Source organism: Papio anubis, chromosome 14 (assembly GCF_008728515.1).
Source record: "Papio anubis isolate 15944 chromosome 14, Panubis1.0, whole genome shotgun sequence".
NCBI lineage: Eukaryota > Metazoa > Chordata > Mammalia > Primates > Cercopithecidae > Papio > Papio anubis.
The window spans coordinates 51052879-51069791 of NC_044989.1; the positions used below are offsets into that span (position 1 = coordinate 51052879).

At 35.0% G+C, this 16913-nt stretch overlaps 1 protein-coding gene across 26 annotated transcripts in view; it reads right to left on the bottom strand.

Moving 5' to 3' along the window:
- NRXN1 (neurexin 1) overlaps nt 1–16913 on the bottom strand; it is a 1145126-nt gene that overhangs the window by 819944 nt on the left and 308269 nt on the right. The gene's annotated exons all lie outside the window — the stretch shown is intronic.

Here is a 16913-nt window from a genome sequence, read left to right on the forward strand (position 1 = left end):
TTGGTAACAATCTCATTCTAATGTATACCTTTACACAGGACAACTGACTTTTACCAGAAGCCTTTTAATGATAACATTTTAGAATTCAACAGAGCCTAGATCTGGCAAGTGCTTGGCTGGCAGAAGTGCAATGTATGGTGTGTTCAAGAAGCATCAATTATGGCTGACCGACCTGACCCTGAGTTAAAAGTCAGCACGGAGAGAGAAAAAAGTAAGTCATCCTATGCCTTTCAAATACACATTGTAATGTCCCTTCTACTTCCACTTTACAAATATGTAAGGAAATATGGGTTGGGGAGCATGTGTATGTGTCCAAATGTACTTCGCAAAAAAAAAAAAAAAAAAAAAACAGAGAAATTATTACATCATTAATTAACAATGGTGTTTACCAAAACACATAACATTTGTATGTCAATTTAAAGATCTGTTAGTATATTGAGGAGTAGTTTGTAACTAGGTAAGTTTATTGATAAGCTAAAATCAAATGTCATAGGATCCTGGTCTTCTTGGAAAGACTGCAATAGAAATACAATCTGATGTGATTTTCATATTTTTATTATAACCCAGATGTACAGTAATTCAGAGCATTGCTGAATTTAAATTATACCATCACATCCTCAACAATAATGATATAAATATGAAAGAAACAGAGAGATGAGCAAGATATATGACTAATATTGAACAATAAATAAGGTATTAAGCTTTTCCTTTAAAAATTAGGGGCAAATTATTTAAAATATTAGAAAAGGTAGCAAGATACTTGATAAAGAATAGTGTGAACTTGCATCTGTCTTCCACACCCCTGCCTGTTACCATTCCCAGTAGCTAAATCAACTTTAGTCAAGGTTAACTAACTCCTTTATATTGCCACAGAGGAGTCCCTTGGCTATACAATTTGCACTTTAATCCTCTGGAAATTGCAAGAGGCCAAATGAAATCCTCACATTCAGCCAGAGGGAGGAGAGAAGAAAGCCATAATTCAGAAGTCCCTGTAATATATTATGAGAAATCTGTCTTTTTTTCAGTGTCATTGCCCTGGAAGGTAACCTTTCTTGACCCTAGCATTTAAAAGCTAGGTTGGTGCATGTCCAACATCAGGGTCACGGCCATTTTTCTGCTACTCAGTTCATCTTGGAAGTGAAAGATAGTTTCTTCTCCCCATCAATCATTACCAAGGTAAGTGTCACAGTATATGGGTGCATAAGGTAAAAATAGATGAATGTTAATTGGCTCATTTTATAGCACCAATTATAATGAACAAAAGGCCTGGAGCTCAGAGTTGGAAATTGAAAGTTTCCAGGAAGGATCAAAATATACCAAATTCTCAATAACTATTTCCTTATCTTCTGATATGTGCTAAATTGTACTACTAAATGTCAACTATGATGAGTATCCTGGGAAGCAGGCTGGAATTGTGAACTGTTCATCTACCAGAGAGTCAAGATCCCTGGCTCCACCACCAGGATGAGCAGGATAATGGGCAGATCATTCTGTTTGCTTTCATACATCTGTTAAAGGTAGGCAGTAACACCTAGCCTATTTACAGCACAGATATATTAGAATAATTCAGTATAAAAAAGTGTAAAATCAGTTGGAAACAGTTAAAAGTGCTATTTAATTATAATGTTACGTTGACAAAAATGTGACTGCTAACATCACCAGAGAAATTTAGGTTAAATTTGATATGTGGATTGTTTATTGGTAAACATGGTAGAATCATGAATAAGCCATTATTCTATTGAAAACAATGCAAACATTTACATTAACCTCTTTTACTCAAAGGGTGATCTTTCTCTCATCCATTCAAATAGTACTGTCTAGCCAGAAATGAGTTTATTTTTAACACTGTACAGGAAATAGCACCTCACATATATGTCAGTTTCAGTCATGCGGTCATGATTAATAATCATCATCTGATAGGTAGGGTGGAATGATGTGAACATGAGATTTAGGGGTTATCCCTGGATCCATATCTGTATTCTGGTGCTTTCTAGTTGTGTGACATTGGGTAACCTTCCACTACTTGACCTTCAGTTTCTATTGCCTGTGATTGTAATAAAAATATTTCTCACAGGGCTGTTGTAAAGATTAAATAAGAAACTGGATGTAAAAGGGATTTATAAACTGTAAATTGTTTTTAAGTAGTGTTATTATTTCTATATGGATAAAGAGGGCTCATAAATATGCCGTCTATACACTTCTCACACTCAATTTCCTTTCTACTCACTGTAAGTGAAGTCATTGTCCCCCATCTCGTGCATTCTTGCCTTTCTGCTTAGTTCACATGCAACAACACTCTCTCTTCCTATATATACGTGAAAAAATCTTGATGATCTTCTCTATCCATCTTTTAAGTCCCAACTCAAACACCACTTCCTCTCTGAAGCCCTCCCTGATTATTAGTTTCTATATATTAGTCTCCATATATTGATCTCTTTTCTAATCCTATTGTTGCTTGAACTCTCAACGCATTTCTTTTTGCTGCCACTCATTTACCATTTACCATATACACATTCTTTTTCACAGTTACCTTTACAAACAAAGTTTATACATCTTATCTCTACCATTAGAATACAAGGTCCTTGAGATTAAGGAACATGAGTTAGACCTTTCTAGTCCCAATGTATCTAGGGAGGTGTCTTATAAGTAGTAGTAAATGTGTGTGACGACTGATATAAATGAAATAAATGAAAATGTAATGACTAATACAAAAATTGGGACAAATATCTATTCCATGTAACAGGAAGATGTTTTAAAAAATAATAATATTACATTCCAAAATGATTTTCCAGTGGCAATTTGCATAGTGTGCCATTTCAGTGCACATGTTTAACGGAATTATCAGAGGAGAGACTTATATAAAACAACCCATTTTAGGATTTAGAAGGCTACCGCAGATTAAAAAGTAAACCAATTTCTGTTCACAGGGAGACAAATTTAGGAAGCTGCAATCTACAGTACCTTTGGGAGGAATCTATCCATTATTGACTAAATTAAAACATGAATTGCTGATGAAAAAGAATAGACTCAAGCAACTGGCTAAGTAATAATGAAAAATAAAATAATAAAACTTGGCTGAAAGATAATTATAGTCTACATTTCAAATAAGAAATTATGAAATAAAACCAAATAAAACAAATTACCTTATATAAGCAAGCGATTCCCTATCTGCCAGCTCATTTGCCATGATAATAAGAACTTGTTGCATTCTAGTTACCTAAATTATCATATCTACTTCCATCTACATATAAATATACATCTAAATGTAATGGAAAAGAAATGGTTGATTCCATTACTGGATTTCAGGAGCTAACAATTGTTACAATTTAGTTAAGTGCCAGACACCATGCTGGGCACCCTTACAAACAATTTTGAATAGTAACAGTTTACAAACTATCCTTTGAATAGTAATCTTTTGAACTCCTTAACTGTTTATCTCCTTTATCACTAATTTAACAATAATTCCTATGATATTTTATGATGTCTCTTCTATCATTTGCTGGAACTACTATTCTGTTCTCATTCTGCCATTTGTTCATCATTTATTCATTCTGGCTAAATACTTATTTATTGGCTATTACATGCAAAGTACCATTTTAGCTCTAAACATAGAGTAATGGAAAAAGTCCATTACCCAATGGAGTCTTCATATTGTTACTCAATTCTGTGCACTGAGTAGTCAAACTAGATTGTTAGTTTCTTGGAGGCTATTTATTTAATTTTATTTCTTTGTATCCTCTGGTGTCTAGTACAATAAGTACTTAATTCAAATTGGCATGCAATATGTATGTTACTTCATTTTAACATGTTTTAAATATCATTATTGGATTAAATGACATTTATTCCACTACTTAAAAAATTATAATAATATTACATCAAATTCTAATTATCAAGGGAGGACTTGAGGGAAAGTCTAATAAGTCACTATTCCTCACACTACATGTACTTCCTGGTACCCCAAAAGCTTGTCCCCATTGAAACACAATTATTAACACAGATTTCCAGGTTTGGTTTCTGTTCTAGTTCGAACAACATCTGTGTTTGTAATGGCAATAATGTAGCTAATTGTGAATTTTTACCATGATTTTCAGTAACAGAATAAACATTCTCTTGATATTTTACAGGACAAGACTATGAAGACTATTTTTAAAGTATTTTGATAAGATTTGGCATTTGAAAATATGAACTCAATTTAATATGAAATGGATGAATTTCATTTACAATTATAGTTGTTTTAGTTTGAGCTGCTGTAACAAAAGTAGCTCAGATTGGGTGGCTTAAACCACAAACATTTACTTCTCACAGTACAGGATGCTGAAGGGTTCAAGGTCAAGGTGCCAGCAGACTTCATGTCTGTTGAGGGCCCACTTCCAGGTTCATAGGTAGCACTCTTTTCACTGTGCCATCGTATGGAAGCAGTGACAAGGGAGATCTCTGGGGTCTGTTTTGTGAGGGACCCTTTTGTAAAGGGACTCTTTTGTAAGGGAATCACATTCATGAGAGTTTCACTCTCATGATCGAATCACCTACTAAAGGCCTCACCTGAATATGCATTGAGGGTTAGGATTTCCACAAATGAATTGGGAGGGGGGAATAAACATTTAGTCCATTACAACAGTTTATATGCCCACTCTTCTGTTCAGTTTTCTCAGTCAGTCAGAAGCTAGGGTAATATTTTTAATCCCTGGTGTTTATAACGTCAGCGATTAACCGATGTTGTTTTCTCCATGAGGCTTTGAAAGGCAGCACAGCATAGGTTAAATGCATGGGTTCTGAGCCACGGTTTCAGACAAAAAATAGGTTCCTCTCTTTGGGACTTTTATGAGACTTGTTTTACACAAACACATATAAACATTGGTATGTTGTTATATAAATCTTATGCATAAGTGAATGAGTATGGAAGCACAAAAAAAATTGGCTTAGCCGCATTACCATTAAAGAAAGTCAGATGTAGATAGACACAAATAACATGAAGGCTGGGAGCTGGGAAGGGAAGGCATGTTTGCAGAGTAATGAAAGATGAAGCCATTCTGTTCTCAAAAATCAAAGAAGTAAACTGTTAACACTATTATACTGAATCCCTCAAAACAACATAGTTATTAATCTGTATCTGTTTATATTACACATAAAGAAACCAGAAATAGAAAGTTTTACTAATGTACTCAAGTTCATACGATGATTTAATTCAGGATTTGACAATGAGTACAAAGCTAGATGGCCAACCAAGGACCCTCACTAATTGTAGTATGAGGAAAATAAGGGCCCTTTTGAAGAGTTTCCAGCTCAAAAGCTTTTAAGAGCCAAACCCTTTGTATGTGTATAAAGATGTGTGTGTGCATGCATGTGCCTGTGTGTGTGTGAATTAAAAATTTCATAGTTGAGAGACCTGTGGAAAATATAGAGCACAGTAACTCAACAGAGTCATTGACATTTAATATTGTTCCTTCCCTCCCTTCCTCTCTGCCTCCCATTCTCCATCTCTTCTCCCTTCTTTCTTTCTTTATCACTAAGCTGATTAGATAAAACAGACCATTTCAAACCTCTGCTTTAGGATGTGTTGCAAATATGTTAGTAAACATAAAAATCCTACAACTTCTACCATTGTGGATTCACTAAAACACATTCAAAGAATTAAAAATTTGGAGGTTTGGCAGTGTAAGATTAGAGACATGTAATCTTTATCCTTCAACTATCATACATGTGTTTGACTATCATATTTGAGTTGTCTTCATCCCTCAACTATTATTGTTTTCTGTTCATTAAACCTCTTAGCATAATTCTAGCTTAATAATCCATGCAATGGTTTGAATGTGGGGGAAAAGAATATTGCTTGATCAGTAACATCAGTATATTCAAGCAAAAAATTTTAAAAATCAAGTATTTCTATTTCAAAATAAATATCTTACGTAAAATAAATTTCATTTTTTGGCTGGGCACGGTGGCTCACACCTGTAATCCCAGCACTTTAGGAAGCCGAGACAGGCGGATTATGAGGTCAGGAGTTCAAGACCAGCCTGGCCAAGTTAGTGAAACCCCGTCTCTACTAAAAATACAAAAAATTAGTTGTGCATGGTGGCGTGCGCCTGTAATCCCAGCTACTCAGGAGGCTGAGGCAGGAGAATCGCTTGAACCAGGGAGACAGAGGTTGCAGTGAGCCAAGATCACAGCATTGCACTCCAGCCTAGGCAACAATGGGAGAATCATTTTTCATTTGATTTATTCTTGATTGGGATTATTAGCATAAAGGTTTCTGAGAAATTGTACATAACTCAATTTCTAGGTCTTTACCTCTCTCATCCTGAAAGGCTTCCTTAGGCCAACTTTGCTTACTTAAATGCTTTCCTTATTTCAAGACCCTGTTCATTCAGTGGACTTCCTCAAGTCTCCTCGTCATCCCAAATAAAATGGTTGGAGCCACAGAAAAGGTAAAGCAGAGACAGCCATCAGCTGTGCCCACAGTAGCCCTCAGACTTGTACAAATAAACACAGATACATGTTTAAAGAACAAATTATAAAACTGGTCAATCATTAAACTCAGGCTAACACATTTTCAGCCTGCACAAGATACCTAGATGTTTGGCTCATGCCTTTGCTGCAGGTCTGATTTTTGGATCAGAACATGCAATTTCTGTATAACTGATACACAGATGTATATATTGTCATTCAACGTTTTTTTTTTTTTTTTTTTTTTTTTAACCGTATCTTGAACCTTGGAGGAATTATAATGGGAAACTTCATTTTCGAAACACCCACAAGTGAAATAGTGCAAAATTCATATAAAACCAGTTACAACATGTGTCTTTCAGGGTAGCTCACTCCCTCCAATCCAAGCTACAAATCAACCACATTAACAAAGGTCGGGCTGCATCTTCCCATTAATTTGAACTCTTTCTCTATTTGCTTCCATCTGTGAGCAAAGAAAACATCTCCAATCCCTAAGGGGCGCCTCCCCAGCATTAGCTACTGCTTTTATACCATATTGTTGATATGGTAGTTAGGAAAAAAATGCAGTGCCTGAAACAGGTATTTGCATTCCTATCTACATGAAAGGGCTGATTTTTTCTTTCATGGGACTTAGTGTTTTCCAGAACACAAAAGATCCATGCTTAGCCACAATATTATATTTTGCATTTATAAACCACTCATCTCAGTTTCTCTAAGATCTCCTGCAAGTCCGAAGACACTCAAGCACTTCACCAAAGAGATTCTCTGTTCCTGTTATCAAGTATTTTAATACAAGATAATAATTACGGTTTAGAGAAATGCTAGAAAAATGCAGGGAAAGCTCCCAGGTGCCACTTAGCTCTCCTTCCCTGCTGCATTCCCTCTCCCACCCTATCACTGAAACCTGAGCCAGCCAATTAGATGAACAGTTTGACAGTCATTCCTAGATGCATTACAATGTCTGCATCTTACTGCAGGACTGTTAGGACTGACAATTCAATTCCAGTCTGGAATCCTACAACAAAGACTCTCTCGTCTGGTTCTTGGAAGTCAGAGATTCTCTTTGTTCATCTTTGAACCTCAATAAATATGCTATCCTGGAGCACTCAGAAGGCTTAAATCTGTATAAATAGATAGAAACATAGAAATTGTGACCCTAGTTTAGCCACTAGATGACTCAGCTAGAGTGGACTCTTCGGCTTCCAAGGACAGCTCACAGAGTTGCTCTCTCAGAATATACCTTAAATTCCCAATCACAGAGCAGGGTGCCCTAGGAACCATTCAATTTCCCTCAGCCTGTGAACAGCAGAGTTTTACCTTGGCAGGTTGGATAATCTACAACACTCTTTCATATGTCTGTCCTGTTATAAAATCAGCTCTAGTTTGTACTGGGCTCTGGAAAGCATTAGAGCCAAGAACAGGATCCTGAAGCATGTATTTCAGAGATAATTACCCTTTACTAACAACAAATACATGGCATACAGATTCCTCTGAGGCAGTAACCACTTTTGTATTTATAGTTATTAAAAGAAGGTAAAACAAGAAATCTAGGGCCACCTCATTTCTCATATAATGTGTTCTCCTTCGCACCTGACAGACAAATGAGGACAACATGAAGCATGAATCCTCAGGAAACCCAGTCGCTAATTTTTTAAAGTGGAGTAAGTCTTAAGTGTCAAGGGGTTTTAAGTAAAGGGAAAATTAAACAGTTAAAAAGAAGTTATGCTTACCACCTGCTATTTACTGGGCCTTGTGGTATGTTTTTTTCTTTTTCATACATTATTTTACTTCATGAAACCCACTTAATTTTTTCCTCATAAACATTTGGGATAGATATTTTTACTAATATTTTACAGATTGAGAAAGTTGATATAAATTAATATCAGTGTTAGTATCTGAGAGAGGTTACACAACTTCCCGAAACTAGTGAGTAGCAGAGCTGAAATTAAAAACCTGAACTACTATACACCAGAATTATTTAACAGAGTGGAATTGTGATTTTTGCATTTCTCGGGAAATGTCCCTTGGTGAAAACTCTGAAAAGAGACAAATGTCTGAATCTCCTCCTGCAGGAGGTCTCTAGGCTCCCATTGCTCTTTAAAGAATGGTGATCATAATATAAGGGATATATGTCCAATGAAACTAGTGTTCCATAGACACTATCAATCTTTCGCCCAATCTTCGCTATACTTCAAAACTTTTTGAATCTATAATTTGGGCATCTCCCTATCATTTACTGCATTATTTCTAGGCTAGATGTTAGTGGCAAAATAATTAAAAAATATAGAACCCCAAAACTGAAGGTTTTCACAGCAAAAGGAGGTAACAAACATACTCACAATTCCCCATAATACAACTAAATGTGATATATCAGCACTATGAGCAGAGTACTAAAAGATCATAAAGGAAGAAGTAATAGCAAATTGAAAACAATATAAAACAGCAACAAAATATTGGTCAGGTTAATTATGATATATCCACACAATGGAATACCACATAGCCATTAAAATCATATTGCAGCAGAGTATTTAATGATTTGCAGATATTTTTCATACGCATTGTTTAGTAGACAAGCAGGCTGTAAAATAAAAACAATATAATTTCATTTAAAAATATATTGGAAGAGGGAGAACACTTTAGCAAATGTTAATAATGGTTATATTAATGTAAAAAGGTTACCATTATTGCTTCTGCTTTTTGCTTTTTTATGTTTTGCATAGCGAATATGCTTTTCTTTTGTAATTAGAAAAACATTCAATACAATTTATTTAAAACTCAAATAGTGTTAACAAAGACTTAACCATAACTAAAATCAATTTGAAATTCTTTCAAATTGGGGAACGTAAAATTCCTAACACACTTAAGATTTATTTCCACAGATGGCCTCATGAGCTCCAAATACCTCACTCATAAATTGTCTTGCCTTGAATTCCCACTCATTGTTCTGGTATCATGCCAAATGCGGCATCTTGCCTTGGTCCAACTCCTCCTTGTAATTTTAAAGGCCTCTTACACTTGGAATACTGAGCTAGAGTCATTCTCCTGCTTGGTAGCTTTTGAGAGTGAAAAGATCATTTCACGTGTATTGTCATCCAGTTGGTAGATGTTTCTGGCTACTTCTTCAACCCATACAATATAACTTTTCTACCAAGAAATGTGTGACTTCTATTCTCTCAGACTTGGTGTAAATCCCTGAAAGCGTTAAGGAGAAAAAAAAGAGCAAGAATCCTCCAAGATCTATAATTGCACAGGCCCCAGGAAAGAAGCAAAAAGAAAACAGTCACAAGAAACAAATGCAGAATAAGACCTGAAATACAATATTTAACCACAGTGTAAAAGTGAAAACTTAGAAACCGGTCAAGGATTTCATGTGCCTTTTCAGTCTTAAAGAACTATTATTCAAAGCTTTCCATTTAATTATGGCCAAAATGCCCAGGTCTGCTTTTCTTCAAAATCCAGTGTTCTGATGACTAGCTACATTACTCATGCATCTTGAGCTATGCTACTGGGAAAAGAGGAAGAGCAGTTTAAATTATTGTTACTTGGAAAGTTGGGATTATTAACAACCAACGAATCTAGGAGGAAAGCCAAATTCTGTGAAGAAGGCTTTCAATGCCTCTGGGTCAGCTCATCTGAATTCAAGAACTGGAGAAAGATTTTCACTTATAAAGTTACCCAGAGGGCTTGGGGAAGAGGTGAGTATCTTCCAGCAGCTGAGCATAGATTCAGTACCTGAGATCATTTACAACCTGCGTGGCTGTGGTCAGACCCTAATGCAGCCTGGGCTGCAGACACAACGTGGCCAGGGTACCAACAGCAGACTCAGTGAAAAAGGAGACTGTTTCTGGAGAGGCCTCTGAATGTTCAGTTGCATACCAACCACTGTGTTTGCGGGTTTGTTTGCGTGTATGTGTGTGTGTGTGTGTGTGTGTGTGTGTGTGTGTTTCCCAGTGTGCACTGAAAAACAGCATAATTTATACATGCTCATATATCACCAGCTTGTTAATTCAACACTGAAGCAAAAAGATGACAGGAATACAAGTTCTTGTTTTGTTTTTTTTTTGTTTTCTCTCTAATTTGTCTGGTAGATGAACGGAGCATGCACACAATTTCAGATGTTTACTCAAATACAAGATCCATTGTGATGATCTTTATTACTTTTGTAATACTAAAACCCACAGTTGTGCTTAATCATAAGATCCTCTAGGGTGACATTCTCTAAATTAAACTACCAAGAATTTATATTTTAAGCCAAGCTATCTCCTGGGTCTTAATAGTATCTGATCCAGAAAAGAAAATATGAGTGCTAACAGCAGAGCATACAGTACTATATAAGGCACTTTCATCCTCCTAATGAAGGAAAAGAAGATGATGAAATATTCCTGGGAAACTTTTTCATATGCAATGAAGCCTGTGATGAGAAGGAACCTTTAGAAATAGTTTTATTATTTGGGTAAATATTTCTAGACTTACATTCCCTTATTGATATACTCAATACCAGAAACTTAGATTTATTATTAGAGAGTTTTAATCCATGATTCATAATTGTAATAATTATTTTAGTCGTAGCTCTTTATATAATGAAATTAAACTGCCTGATGTATATTAATGAATAAATAAATGCACTTAGTCAATTTGACTAGAAAAAAATATTAATCACGTGTTATATGGCTTTATATAGTAAAACATTAGCTGGATAGCTAAATATTACATCTTTAACTTGGCTGGGAGATTATATATAATATACAAAAAAGAAACCAAAACTATCTGGATAGCTAAAGAAGCAAATAATACATATGAACACTATTTTAAAATTCAGATAATTAAGAAAAAAAGAATACATATGTGTGTGTGATGAGGTATTACTCAGCCATTCATTCATTTATTAAAAAATATTTGTTGGGCAACCTGCTCAGGTCCCCTTCCATGCTGTGGAAGCTTTGTTCTTTTGCTCTTCACAATAAAGCTTGCTGCTACTCATTTAAAAAAAAAAAAAAAATCGTTGAGTACCTGATACAGAGCAGGCACGATTCTACGTGGTAGGATTAGAATAGTGAACAAAAAAGTCAAAGCAACTGCCTTTGTGGAGCTTGCTCCCCGATTATCAAGTTCAGTAATAATTATCCACACTTGGATTTGCACATTCAGATTTAGATTACTGTAAATACAAAGTCAGCATATGTGTGAATCACAGAGTAACAGAAAGAGAATCAGAAAATCTGTTTTTAATATAATCTCTATGTGAACTTGGTCTTGTCATTTAATCTCTGAAAAACCTTTTTTTTTAACCTATTAAATATGTTGGTTGGTATGATCAAATGATCTCTAATGTCTATTGAATTTATAATGGAGTGTAATTTTGTGTTTCCTGAGAGAAGAAAAATATGTTTGAGCTCATGTTTATAGTGTTTATATGTGCAAAGTTTTCAACAACTTAAAAAAAAAAAAAAAAAAAAAAAAAAAAACACAAAACTCTAATTGCAATCAACAGCAAACTGAGACAGGTATTAAAGCACTTAAGTACAGTGATGGGTAGCTCTGGGCAAAGTTCATAAGAAAAATCACCACACTGATTACAGGCATTGTAAAGGGTTGTCAGAAACAGCAAGTAAATTACAGAGAAAAGGATCCACAAATCCTTTCCTTAAAATCACTACTATTATCATGGTGTTAACTGGGTAATTTTTCCAGCACAAGGAGCAAATGCATTTTTAAAAAACATAAATCAGTTAAATGGTACACACAGAAAATACCCTTCTTACAACAGCCAATCTGAGGTTATTCTATTAAATAAAATAAGCAAAAACACAAAAATAAAAACCAACATTACATATAAGTACAAAAGTTATCTGTTTAGAAGACAGACTTCATTTTTTCAGCTTTGTAAAACAGAATTAAGAACAGAATACAGAAATCTCAGAAATCATGTCTCATACAGACCTAAGCAAACCTCATTAATATTAAAGATAATATTTATAAAAATAAACTTTGAATTAATCATGTTTGGATTATCTGGTATTTTCATTGAAGAACAATAGAGCATGGAGTTGACTATAAAATGAAATTTGTTTCTGGTTGCTCATGATTTAAATAAACCAGTGTCAGATTAAAGAGCTTTTACTCTTAGTACCATAGAAGCTTTGCCTTGGAGTGTCCTGGACACAGTTTATGATTCTAGAGTCAGTGAGGATCATATTTCCCATAAATTACAACCCAGTTGAGGAAACTGCTTCTTTAACACTGTGTCACTGCTTGCATACTTAGCGAGGACCTGTTAATGTGATTATACTTTGTACTTTTTTACTCAATCCCTTAACACCTTTTATTTGTGCTGTGATTCATGTTTTCAAAGTGCTTTGATTTCCATTATGTAGTTTAATGCTCAAACACTTCCTTGAAGTAGATTAGGCAGGCATCAAGTTCTCTGAGCCTCAGTTTCCTTATTTATTATATGGAAATAATAGTAATAATCTCATCATAAGGTTTTTGTGAAGATTAAATAATAATGATGAGGAGGATGACAGTTACATTTCTTGGTTATTTACTATGTGCTAAAAACTGTTTTAAATGTGCTACATTGTTAACTTATTTAATTCTTCATTCTGACCCTAAAACACAGGTGCTATTATTTCCCCATTTTATAGTGGAGAAAACTGAGTCACAGAAAAGCAAAAAATTTGCCCAACATTACAAAAAAAGTGACAGATCTAGTTAGATAATGACAGAAGCCACCTATAATTATATTAACACTTGAAATAATATTACTTCCCTCTCTTAGTAAACACATTTTCACATCAACTAATGGTTTCTATAAGACTCCAATGTAGTCATTTTAAATCCCTAATGGAAATAAGGGTAAAAAAATTATTCAACATAAATTCTATCCATTCTAAACAAGTTGCTTTGATCCTGTACTTAAAGGAAAATAAACAAGTAACTGAATCTTAATTCATCAACATCCATCATAGTCACAAATATAATTTGTCCAATTTAAAAGAAATTAGAATATGGCCAGAAAGAGTCAGGCAAGAGGACTAAATAAATAAGAAGTATTCTAAGTATTTTAAAATGTCTTTTGGAGCCCATGGATTTGGAAGGGGTTAGAAAAAGAGAGTTGACATTTGGGAACCTTTTTTAAAAAAAAGGTATTAAAAAAAAAAAAAAAAAAAAAAAAAAACCTACAAAGCAAGAATTATCAAGTATCTTTTAAAAGATATTGTTTGTAAAAAAGACTTATGCTTGAAGAGATATAATTCCTTATTGGATTTTTTTTTTTTTCCAAAAGCAAAACTGCTACTTATGAAGTCACCTGTTAAACAACTTATATTTTATTCTAAGCAAAATTCTGATTTTAACATATATGTTTTGTGAAGATACAGTCAGTGTGTTAACACTAAAATATCAATGCCTGGGCCATAATTAGTATTTGATAAATGCTTCAATTATGAAATATGGGAGCAAGCTCCTGCTGTTCTATCAACAGTTATAATATGCATCATTACATACATACACATACCTACACATCCTTCCGTATGGCTAAAAACAAATTTTAACTTGGATTTCTTCTGCCAAAAACTATCAAAAAATAGATCATGATGATCCCCAAAAGATCAATCACTCTTTATATTTTAAAAATACATCTTAAAAAAAAACCTAACACCTAGATAGTGATTTTGAAGCACAGGGTATAAATATTGATTAACATAATGAGAAAATTAAAGCATTTACAAAGTGCTCTAAGGACTAATCTACTAAGAAGATTTATATTTTTAATTAAACATATTACCGTGGTAATATATAAGAAGATCTTGGCTCCACTGTCAGACTTAATAAAGCTAGCATTGCATGAATCAGGAGACAAGACAGGGGTTTTGAATAGAGAAAGGTGGGTAGGTCAGGGGAAAGAATATTGAGTTGGGCTGAAAACTTCACCCTGTTAACAAGTCCCTGGATTACTGTCAGTGTTATTGTTAAGCCATAGGGTATCTCTTTACAAATTAGAAAAAGGTTACACTTTATCAAGACCCATTATTTCTATCTGCTGGAATATTGTCACAACATACTTATTATGTTGGAAGCGGAATCTGTACCATTATTTAACTCCCTTAAACTTAGTAATAAGCATACAGATCAACAATATCTATGATGCAGATAGCATACTGTTAGATGTAGCAACATTGTGCACTGTACAAACAAATATGCATGCCTGATTGTCATGTTTGAGACAGAGACTTCTTCATCTTATTACAGACATCTTATCATAATGTCCTTCTGCTACTAAAAAAGAGCCTGAAAATTTTGCCTACATTGTTTCAGAAAACTGAGTCCCAGTCTTCTCAGCATTTCCACTTATCCTAATAAGTTAACTTATAATAAGGTAATAATCTGCTTCACCTACTTATAAGATAGTCTACTTCTGAGAACGACAAAATTTAAGGACTGGCTTTCTGAGTTAGAAATGCACACAAAGTATTCAATTGCTTTTCCCTACAGATGCAGAAAACCATACAAACAACGTCTATGTTTGTATATGTGTCTGTAAATAAAGTTATGGCTTGTTTTCCCTTCCATCTTTTCTTGAAATAATGTTTTGACATTAGTGTACCTTAATACATCAATATGTTTTTGGTTTGATTATCTTTTTCCTGTTACTGAAGGTCTTTTTTGGATATATGTCAGTTCTTAGAAAGGCTGGCTATCACCTAGTGTCTAAAAGGTTAAGAAAATGCCTGCCATTTAAATATAGAGACATAAAGCAAAACAACAGCTGAGCACGTGCATCATTGTTCTGGAGGGCAACACTGATTAACCACTGCAGTTCTGACTCCAATAATACAACTTCTATCTATTAACTAAAGAAGCAGTATTTTATTTAAATGAAGTCTTGTATGTTTTAGAAAAGTCATCTCAGGATTATAGAGCTAGTGTATTTACTAAATTCTCCTTTTCTCTAACCCAAAGAGTCTTGAATGCATGGTTTATGACAGTTTGTTTAACACTCTGTGCTGGAAGTAATTATTATCCATTATTTTTAGAAGGGTCTAATATGCTACTGTGAAACCTTCTTTTCCCCTGCATCAATAGAATACTATTCTTTTACTACTAGTCATATATTATATTTCAAAACTGGATAGAGCATTACGCTTCCTCTAAAATATAAGGATTTCTAACTTGTTTTCCCCTCACTTTTAAGTTGCATTCTTATATTCTATTTATTTTAATTTCTAATAATTACATTTTTATTGATATGATCTTTGTTTTGATTATAAATTCTCTGAGAACTGGATGATCTCTAGAATTGAATTCTTATTCCAGAAATTAAGTTGAATAGTTAGAGTTTATTTTGTGTCCCTCAATAAGGTACACACTTTACAAAGTTTTTCTCATTTGATCCACACAGCATTTTAGTTTGGGTAAAATAAGTATGCCCATTTTGCAGATGAGAAGTTAAAATCTGGAGAGCAAGTTGTGCAATTTCTTAAAAGATGAGGGAAGTGTCACAATCTGTAGGGCTAGGATGTGAACCCAGGAAGCCTAACTTCAGACCTGGGGTCTTAGCCACAATGCAAGACTATGCCAAATGGCTTCAGCAAGGGAGCTTTCATGCATGGTCTTCTAAAGGAAGTTGATATGGCAATTCCAAATGATATGAAAAATAACGAATCCGCTTTCCAGCTGTCCTCAATGATTTACTCCACCTGTCTTCAGGCCTTTCTTTTATCCATCAGCACTCTTCACCCTCTCAGCACAAAGAGTAGCCTCCCTAGGGCACTGGGTAGAGTTGCTATCTGACACCCAAAATTCACACCTTGCCTCTTTGCATTCTCCCTGACATCTCTATTCATCAGCTCGTCTGGCTGCTTCAGACGCACAATTCTCTTCAGGTTTGGTTTTGAAAGCGAGGCTCAAAATTTCTGTTATTCTCTGAGGCTGTGGATCCCTCACACTCACAGGATGCCTCCTCTTGCATGACAGAGATGCCTAAGTTCATTATCCACAGGCTGCTTCTGAGTGAGAGAGATTTCATCCTTTCTTTTTTTTTTTTTTTTTTTTTTTGAGGCCGAAGCTCCTCGCTTCTGTCACCCAGGTTGGGAGGCAGTGGCTTGATTCCCAGCTCACTGCAGCCCGCCTCCCCGGTTCCCGCTTATTTTTCCCTGCCTCAGCCTCCCGGGTAGCTGGGACTACAGGCTCACACCACCAAGTTTGTATTTTTTAGTAGAGACGGGGTTTCATTGTGTTAGCCAGGATGGTCTCGATCTCCTGACCTCGTGATCCGCCCGTCTCGGCCTCCCAAAGTGCTGGGATTACAGGCTTGAGCCACCGCGCCCGGCCGATTTCATCCTTTCTAAAGACCTTCTTCACTACAGTAGTTATCTTTACCTTTGTCATCTTGCAGCCACTCTCTGAGACAGATGAGGCACCCAGCATGTTCTATTTCCATAGCATTTACATATTATTAATAGAAGCAG